Source organism: Rhea americana, unplaced genomic scaffold, assembly GCF_003343005.1.
Source record: "Rhea americana isolate MKP2758 unplaced genomic scaffold, rheAme1 scaffold_83, whole genome shotgun sequence".
In the NCBI taxonomy this organism is placed as follows: domain Eukaryota; kingdom Metazoa; phylum Chordata; class Aves; order Rheiformes; family Rheidae; genus Rhea; species Rhea americana.
The window spans coordinates 3571047-3580655 of record NW_028187012.1 but is presented as its reverse complement, the minus strand read 5'-3'; the positions used below and the strand labels follow the sequence as shown (position 1 = coordinate 3580655).

At 43.1% G+C, this 9609-nt stretch overlaps 1 long non-coding RNA gene across 1 annotated transcript in view; it reads left to right on the top strand.

The window, feature by feature from the left end:
* The window catches only part of LOC146585300 (uncharacterized), a 13230-nt gene extending 6957 nt beyond the window's left edge, over window positions 1-6273 (top strand). Inside the window, exon 2 of the long non-coding RNA XR_014898044.1 lies at window positions 6141-6273. This is a non-coding gene — a long non-coding RNA (uncharacterized LOC146585300). The remainder of the gene's footprint in view (window positions 1-6140) is intronic.
* Window positions 6274-9609: the final 3336 nt, after the last annotated feature.

The window sequence follows — 9609 nt, the reverse complement described above, 5'->3', positions numbered from 1 at the left end:
AAAAAAAAAAAAAAAAAAAAACAAGCCCCACAGTTTTGTTCCTAATTAGAATTTCACAAGCTGTCATATAGGGCCACAATGAATCGATGTGGGGCTGATATCAAAACAGCAATTCAATGGAGCTTTTTAGCTGATTTAGGCTCGTAATAGAGCCTTTGAGCACTTGTAGGTACTGCCAATGTATGCTCCCCCTCTGGTGTTTTTAACACAACTTATTGTGTTAATATTATGAGTTGGTGCACTGCTCAAACCATTGCTGTAACAAGCTTCTCCTTCGGTCTGGTTGCATGATATTTATGATAATAGAAGCCCCAAGCTTTTCCATGGGCTGAAATCTATGGTGTCACAGGTGTTCAGAAATGCCAGGTCAAGTCCGATAAGATTAGCAGAAAGCAGGATGAAAAACACAGTTCTTAATGTATTTATCTCTCTTTTTCCTGCTTCCTGAATACCGCAGATTGCTTCTCTCGAGTGCCTTAAACTCAGCAAAATGCAAACACGCTGCAGTTCACTGTCATCAACCAAACGTATGGCTCTTTCTGCAGGTCAGGAACGGTGGTTTGTTATCAGCTGAAGCAGAAGTAGCACTCAGGGCTGGGCAAATGAGTTGAGGAAAAATAGATCTATTCTATTCACAGGCTCAAAGGTGACTTGCTGGTAAGGAAATAAGCTTCTAAAAAGTCACAGGGAAAAAACCCCTTCCTCTTATGTCAACGGGGACAGCTGCTGCAGGTAGCATGTTCAYGTGACTGTAAGGTCTGTGATCGTAGGCAGGGAGCACAAACTTCCTACACTTATTGCTGTACAAGTACGTAGTAAAAAGAAAGCTGCCGTGCCACAGGATTTGCAAACATTGTTCAGAAAGGATTTACAGGAAGGTGGAGCCAAGCAGGCTGTAGCTCAGCCAGGAGCGTTACCTGGTACGAGGTGAGGTTTCGGGCATTGTATGATGGGCTCCCTGTTCATCTTGGAGCTGCTCATACCCCTGCGGCTCATCCACTTCGATGGGAAACCTCAAGTCCTTTCCCAAAGAGATTGAATCTAGCAGGCATAACCAGAAGTACGTAATACCTTGATTTTTAAGAAGTTGACTTTATGTATAGAACTTAAGGGTATAGTGAAAAGCAGTAAGACACCAAGGTGGATGGAACCCAAATAATCAAGATTCAGCTATTTAAACTGCCCCAGATGATTACAACATTCTGGCCATAGAAGTGAGGTGAGGAAGGACTGATGTGTTGTTTGCGTGTCCCAGCCAGGGCTGGGCAAGGGACTCACCTTCGAGGTGCCAGAAGTATCCTGACATCCCTGCAAACCTTAGTGAGCRCTCTGCGTTTTCATTTTTAAAGGACAGGTTTCTGAGCAAGTTGAGTCAGGAGGTGTTCTGTATTTTGGTAAGTGGTCAGATAYAGTATTAAGAAGTCCAGCAGTGCTGGAACACCACGCAGGAGTTCCCYACTGCTCACCATCAGGCTGTTTGCTTGGCTTGATTTACTAAAGGGGAGATGCTAAGCGAAAAACAAAAAAACATCAGCCAAGCATTCCTCTCTTACCACGTCCTTCATCCCTAATCACTTCAGAGAAACTCCTGCAATTATCTGGGACAACCAAGTAGCATGGATATTTGTAAAGATGGGCTTTGTTAATGTGTGGAAGAAAGCTCTTTCGAATGAAATTAAACTTACCGCAAAAAGCTGGATTGCTGTTATCTAGGTTACTTCTTTTCTCCCTCACCCAGGAAATGGCACTTTGCATCAAACTAACTCGCCTTGAACATAATGCATACATTATAGAAAGCTAAAACTCCTGAGTGTAATGTCTGAAAAGGAATATTGGTTGTTCTTTTAAAGGTTGCAAAATATAACACTGTGATAAAGCCTCTTCAACTCTCCAAGTCTCTTTCAATCTAAGGAGTGTTCAGCTATGTGGTCCTTTGTATTTTAATCAGGATCCTGACTGGGCGAACACTGAAGCCCAGTGCCTGTTTGAAAAAATAAAAAAGTAGCATATCTATTAGAAATATTACATATGGCAAGGATGAGTATAGAGCTTGAATATTAATGAAAAGTAGGTACTAGGAGAGAAACCACGTACATACTATGTTAAAATAATTAGAAGAGACATATAGTGTTTACTGATGTGAGCTTACATGACTTCCATGTATGAAATAGATACTAATTTTCAAGGTAGCAGTCACACAGAAGGAGACTCTTYAAGTGCTGCTGATCTAATTTCTTTGATGGGCAGAGAATCCTGTTATTTATTAAGCGGAGTATTAGTGGGAAATTTTCACAGGGAATCGGCATACCTTACTATTTTACAGCCACCTCTACCGTGAACTAAGTTGGCCTCTGTCTCTGAGTAGAAGATCATTAATCACGAGGAGGAAACCTGCATGGAGTTGCGCGGGTGAGCGTGCTGGGGAGGAGGGCAAAGGCTGGAAACCTCTGGGTGAGGCTGGGTGTGGAGGCGCCAGCAGTGGCGCCGAGTCACAGGATCGCTCCGGYTGGAAGCGACCTTGGGAGATCGCTATGTTCATCAAGCACGCTAGTGGTAGTGCAGGGTTTGGCGAACAGCAGCTTTTTCAGTGCATTTATAACCTTGCACAGCCCTGACCTTTCTAGTCTCTGCTCACAAGGGAGATGCTCCAAGCCYTCGGTTGCCTACCTCCATGCCTTCGCCGGCTCCTCTATGCCCCACTGGAGATGCTGAGACCAAAGCTGCACAAAGTGCACAAGATGAGGGCAAATCAAAGCTTTATATAGTGGAGAAATGATACACTGTCTTTTCTCTGTACCATTCCAGAGGACACCCAATATTTTCTTGGCTGTTTTGGCTGCCACTGCACACCAAGCTGGTGATTCCAGACAACTATCAGCAATGACCCTGTCATCTTTTTTTCTGTATTGTGGCTGTCAGTTCTGAGTTCAACATTATTTAGGTATGGCTTAGGCTATTTTTGCCTAGATACTTTACTTTTGTCCAGATTGAGGCTCATTTTACACTTTTTTGCCCATTCCTGTAGTGTTTTGAGGTCTTTCTGGAGTTCTTTGCCAGGGCGATGGCAATTCACTGCTTCCAAGAGCTCAGTCTCCTCTTTGGACATCTCCTTTTTGATACCCTTTTCAAGGTCACTGATGGACATGTTGAATAAAGCTAGTCCCTGCACTGATTCCTGGAGGATCTCACTGCTGACTCTTCTCCACGGCAAGTTACTGTTAAGTCCTACCCTTTGCTTCCTGCCCTTAACAAGCACAAAAAGCCACTTCCTCCAAAACCCTGGCAGCTTTACTTCTTTAATAACCTTTTATTGGTTTCTAAACCAAAATACATTTCACCATGGTCAGCTTTGACCTCTCCAAACCCCTGCTCTTTTACTTTAACCTACCTTTATGCAGATATGTGTGCATTTGTTGTATTGTAGTTGCTATAGTTTCCCTGTATGTATGAGTTGTCTGAGTATGGAGTAGGCTGGGACAGAGCTGTGCAGCCTGGCTGTTGCTGGAATATGTCTTCTGTCGTGTCTCCTCCTCAGTTTCTTGGGAGTGTATCTGCAAATGGTCAGAATATTTAAGAGTGCCAGACAATACCTCTGACAACATCTCAGGGTTTAATAGTGTTGGAGACGAAAGTGCTGCAGCTACACTCTTCAAAATGAGCCCCTGACAAAAAGCTCCCATTAGCTCCCATTTTTAATGAGATCCTGTCTGTAAGAGTGACTGTATGGAGCTGCATAGAAAAGAAGCCTGCTRTTTCTCCAGCGTGGCCTCTGAGCAGCATTTAGGTATTTTGCACTGAAGTGCAGCTCTGAGAACCCATGCACACTTGCCACTTCACCAGCGCAGCCCCACAAGTGCCTCACACTCCRCTCCCGCACGTGCACGTGGCTGCCCAAGCTCATCACATCGAAGCAGACTGATGCTTTCCTGTCCCCTGAACCTGACTGCAGTCCTTTCTGTGATGCTCTCCCATGGCCTCTCCTGCCTTGTGTTGTGCGCCTGTCATTCCTCTGGTAGATTTTACTCTGTACGCGTACGTCCTGTAGGTCACGCTTTTGGTGCATTTTTGGTGCACTTGCAGGTATACCGACTGACGGATACTGAATCAGAAGACCTTGCAGCCCTGGGGCAGTCAGACCTGCTRGGATTAAGAGTGAGTCCTTCACAGTCTTAACCAAGGAAAGCAGCTTAGTCTCCATGCCTCATTTTGCCCATCGCTAAAACAATCACAGACTCTACGGCAGGGAAGATTTTTCTTAGAGGAAAGACATAAAGTGTTGGATGGAGAACATAGAAATGTCTTGTTTGTAGAAGATGTTGGAATRGATGTTCCTATCCTGTTTTTCTGGTGATCATATGCTTCTTTCCATATCTGCTGCTAGAAGTGGCATAGTACTGTTTTTGAAATTGTTTTCAAAGAGTGTTTTATAGCAGAGTGTTGGTGAATGAAGTATCCAGAGGCCTTATCTTATTTTTGGCTTTCTTCCGTTTCTGGGTGTGTTGTTGTCATGCCATACTTCATAACATCTGTTCACTTCTTTGGGTGTATGCTGTACAAGACAGCGCTGAAATGGCAAAATAAACCCTGTCTGCTGTGAACGACTAATTTTCCGAAGGTTATATGTATCTGGAATGTTTTTAATGTGTTCATAAGCAGTAAGTCYATACTTCCTTTCTCACTTTTTTATGTAAATGGCAAGATAAAATCTCGTATCAGTCATAGTAAATAATCAGCCTTTTTTTTAGTAATGGAAATAATAGCCAGTCTACTTACCTTTGGGGGTTTTCATTCAATTCCTATTGCTATGATTTCTGAGTTTCCATTTRTAAACTGGAAATTTCAAAGAATGTGCATCTTTATTTCAATCAGTATCACCCATCAAATACTAACCACATTTTTCCCTTGCAGTTTTTATTATCAGTATTTCAGCGGAATAGAAGAAAAGATTCTAGTTCACAGCAGGTGAGGATCATATTTCAGGGATGGAAAGACATGTATTTCTGGCTAAATAATGATAAGTAGAAGGAACATGGAAGAGAAACTTCAATTCTGAATTTATTTTTCAGCCTATGCTTTTCGGGGGACAGTGTCCAAAAAGGCAGGGCCRTAGGGGAAATTCTGCAACACTCAGCACTTAGGCATTGAAAGAAGTTACTGTGACCATAGTTAAAAAGCTCCTGTGGATAAGATTTTCAGTCCYCATGCAAACGCTGTGGCCGTGGTAGACGTGGATAGAGCTATTCACGTTTCAATGCTGGCAGCAGATGACTGGCAAAAGGGGTGCAGAAATGTTTGAGGTGGCTGCGCAAGTAACATAGTTTTGTTCCTTCACRTCAGTTCTTGCCAAGAGTACAAATGTCTTATGATAGTCCAGTCCAAAGGGTCATCACAAAGAAACTGAATTTGTAACTGTCCTCCAACCCGGCACTTTTACCTCCTGCCATTTCTCTTTTCAAATTCTCTTCCTGAGCAAGTATTTTTTTTCTTATTCCATCTTCTTCACTTTAACCACTTTCTCATATTATAGCAAAAGTTTTGCTGCAATCAAGGTGTGTTAGACTTCCTGCATTTCTAATTTATCTTATTAGACATACCAGGCTAGTCTGCCATGATGTAACTTTGACCTAATAACATTGCCTTTTTTTTTTTTTTCATTTTTCATGCATCTTCGCCACTTTAATTTTATTTTCACATCAAAACGTGTCTTGCCATGTTGGTGAAGATGGGACAATAGGCATATGGTTTCTCAAATTACTTAACWTTCCTTCTGAGATATAGGTATATTTGCTGTTTTCAGGACATCTCCCTGATGATGCTAATCAGTTTATTAAAAATCCTTGCAATTTTAGATAACAGTTATTTTTCCACTGAAGACCTTTTGAAACACTTTGCCTCTTTGCAGTGACTATGTAAAAGTGCTCAAGCCCTTTATAAAGTAGAACCATTTTGGAAACAGATTTAAGATAAAAATCTCTTAATTACAGGCTTTTTATACGGTTACTGCTGTTGTTTCAGTACATACAGACTATTCATACGTTACTGCCTTGATTATGCAGCCCAGCTTTTCATACTGGACTCTCACCAATTTGCTATTTTCTAAAATTGATTAGGCTCATTGTGTGCTTTTCTTTTTCTTTCAGCTTTAGGATAACTACACCTGTTACTGTGAGAGAGATTTATTGAAAGTGATGGAGTCACTTAAGATGTTGCAGCTGTACTTTCACCAGACATGAGCCGAAAATGGTCTCCAATAAAAAGCAAGTGGCAATTAGACTCCAAGTCATATGTCAATCTATATTGAATATACTACGGCCAGACGGCTAGCAGTTAGCTTTACAGCCAGTGCTAGTCCACTGAGCCCTGTGGAGTTACACCAGGGACAATACCGGCTCTGTGAGTTTGCCAGAGTCCTGTAAAAATGGAGATTCAAGTAAAAAGTTTGGAGATTCCTTAGAAAGAAAGATTAGCCCGTAAGAATTTGTTAAAGGAGAGTTTTTATGGAATATTGTAATGCAGAGCCTTTTGTCTGTCTTTACTCCACTTGCAAGCAGTGTCCGCTACTTAAAAAAACCCTGCAATATTCAAATTAGGGTGAGAAAATAAAAAAGAGATTCACTGCTTCTTATAATTAATTATTTCCTCAGTCAAATCTCATGACTGTCCCAGATGAGTTTGGATCAGAATAGTCATCTATGGGAACATCTGACATCTGTGGGAACCTGCAAGTTAATTTTTCCTGTCTGGTGCATAGAAATGATGAAAGCAGAAAATAAAGGCGCTCACAGGTAAGAGAAGGCAGAGCATGGGCTTGCATACGTGGCAACCTTTAGCAACGCTGCTGGTCGCAGAACGCCGCATTTCTGCACTCCTCCTCGATGCAAGGCCCCAGCTGCGCTGCAAATCAWAGATAAGGCTGTGGCTTGTCCTACCTGCAGGAGAACTAGGTGCCCTCCTCTGGTTTCCGCGTGCAGGTTTTGCCTACACCGTGCCAGAGGAGCAGGGAGAAATGGAAACAGCTTCAGCCCAGCCCCGCTGCCGTCGCTGGGGGGTCTTTGCCCAGTTAGGCAACGGGGGCGCGAGGGACCCAGCCTCAGGGCAGCAGCCAGCCGGCGCTGCTGCTGCTCCAGCTGCTTTCCCAGTAACTTGGGAAGAGGTTGGGTATCCTCTTTGCTCCGCGAAATGCCCTTAACCTTGCTGGGGGGTAAGCGCGCCGTGGTGGCCGAGAGGCACTTGCGCGCCGTTGCCGTGAATATTTCTGTCACTCGAGAGGACGCTCTCCCCCGAGCTGTACAGCGGCACCGATGATAGTGTGCTTTTGCCTCTAGTGTGTGCAAAGTGTCCTGAGAATACGCAGCCGAAAACAAACGCCACGTGGGATTATTTGTAAAAGCAATTGCTTGCTTGATTTCYCTTTTTTTTCTGTAATAAGATGCGTAACTAGAGTTTGCAGGCCACTCTGAGCCAGCAAGAAATCTGCAGCCGCTTTCAAAATCCTTCCTCTCTTCCCTTTTAGACCATTCTTAACTTATTAGAGACTTAAAGGGCATCTGGACTGTCAAGGATGGGGTGATAGGGGGAACAAGGAGATAAGTAGAAGCTAAATGACAGGGGAGCCTTCTGCAGGCACTAATAAACAGCCCRGGGGGGAAATCGGGACGAGCGTCTGCAGCGTACAATGGGGACTGCAGAGAGGGCTGCAGAGAGGAGATTAAGTCTGGAGCCTGGATAACCTTATTGCCGCTGATAACAAAGATTAGCCGCTTCAGCCACTTCCTGCTATGTGCTGCACAACCAAGACGAGAAGAAAGTGTAATTTGCAACACGAATAATCTGGATTTCTTCCCCCTCCCCACCCCCCCCCAAAGCCATTTTGGCCCACGCCGCCTGTAACGGGCAGCGCCTGCTTGAGCGACAAACCGTATCAATTGAAAAGCCCATTCGCTAAATGACAAAACAGAACCCGCTGAATCAATAAACCTGAAACATCAACACGTTACCGACCACTGATTTTGATCGCTATTATTAGACAGCAGTTGTTGCTCGAGTTCTTTTGTTTGCACTTTAACTGAATTCTGTTGCAAGCATAAGCTTGCTGCCSTTACGTGCTCTCTGAAAATGATACGCCTGTCTCTCCTTAAGCAAAATATTAATTAATAAACCACCGTAAAAGAAAGCTAGGAATGGACTCCGCAGAGTCACCTACAGACGCAACCCCAGTAAGCCCTAGTTTTTCATATTCACACTGTTTTTACCCAGCTTTCTGCAGTTAGCATGCTGGGGCTTATCTGCTGTCCAGGGGATCAGGGGTTCCTGAGATTTAATCGTGCTCTGCGATATTAATTCCCATTTCAAACAAAAGAGCCGGATTTTTGGAGTGTCTCAATCCAGAGACAGTGACCTAGTAATTTCAAACCACTCAGGGGCTTGTTGTGAGGCAGTAAAAAGTGATGCACCTTTTCACTCTTGCTGTTACCGGGCAATTTCCACCCTGAAAAGAGAAGGAAATGAGTTGCCAGGACTTGGAGTCTTTCATTAAGGCAAGATGTATAAATTCAAGCCCAATTTAATTTATATTGTGTATATTTTTCTCCCTCTCCATCTCTATACCCTGGTTCTCTCCCATTCTGGCAGCATGCGAGGGGAGGGAGGCATGTTCCTGGCCCCAAACTTGCCCTACTTTGGGCTTTTCCTGCCAGATCTAGGTTGTTTGTTCAAAACATTCGTAAAAAAAACAAAAACAAAAACAAAAACAAACAAAGTACAAGCAAAAATCAATACCTAGTTTCAACTCCAGCAGCTTCCTGCTAATGACTAAGTTGAAATTCAACAAGAAATTAAAGTACTAGAAGGGGAAGAAGATGCTTAAAAGAACTAGAGCTGGCTGCAGCAAAGGTGGAGGAGAGCTTTAGTTTGGGTACTTTTGCATGGTCCTTCTGAAGTGCTTTAATTGTACTAATTCCTGTCATCTGAAAATATGACCTGATATTAAAGGGCAGAGACCAGCTGCTGTCATAAAAATATCTGTTTCAGTATGCCAATATCTGTATTTCTTGGGTTAACTAAACACTAAAGGAAATACTGATTTCAAAAGTTGTTTCAAAAGTTGGGAGCATCCTTTAAAGATGAGGTGACATAATATTGCTGAAAGAATGACATGCCATGGAGTTTAAAAATTAGATTTAAAGGAAATACAGACAAGGTCTGTTTATCTATACACGCACATATACACAGGCGCACAGTCAGCTAAWCTTTGGCCCGAGGCAGTGCTCAGATTTCCCTCTGTATGGCCGCGAAGGAAAGTATTCAGGTGATCCGGCAAGATGCGCTCCAGAAAGGTCTAAATTAGGGACTGTGACTGACTTTGATCATTCTAGTGYAGTTTTGCTTTTGAGAAGTCCCGGTGAGGGATCTTGGTTTCCTGTTTTGAACACTTGCCTCTCTATCTGCCAACAGCTGTGACCTTGGGAAGTTTTGTTTTCAAGTGCCTTTGGAGAACCTGTGGTATTGCTGGTTCAGTATGATTTTAGACTTGTTTTCCTTTGACTAACTTAAACGTTTGCATCTCTTCATGTTTCTGGGATTGAGCAAATCTAATGAACTGTTGCAGAG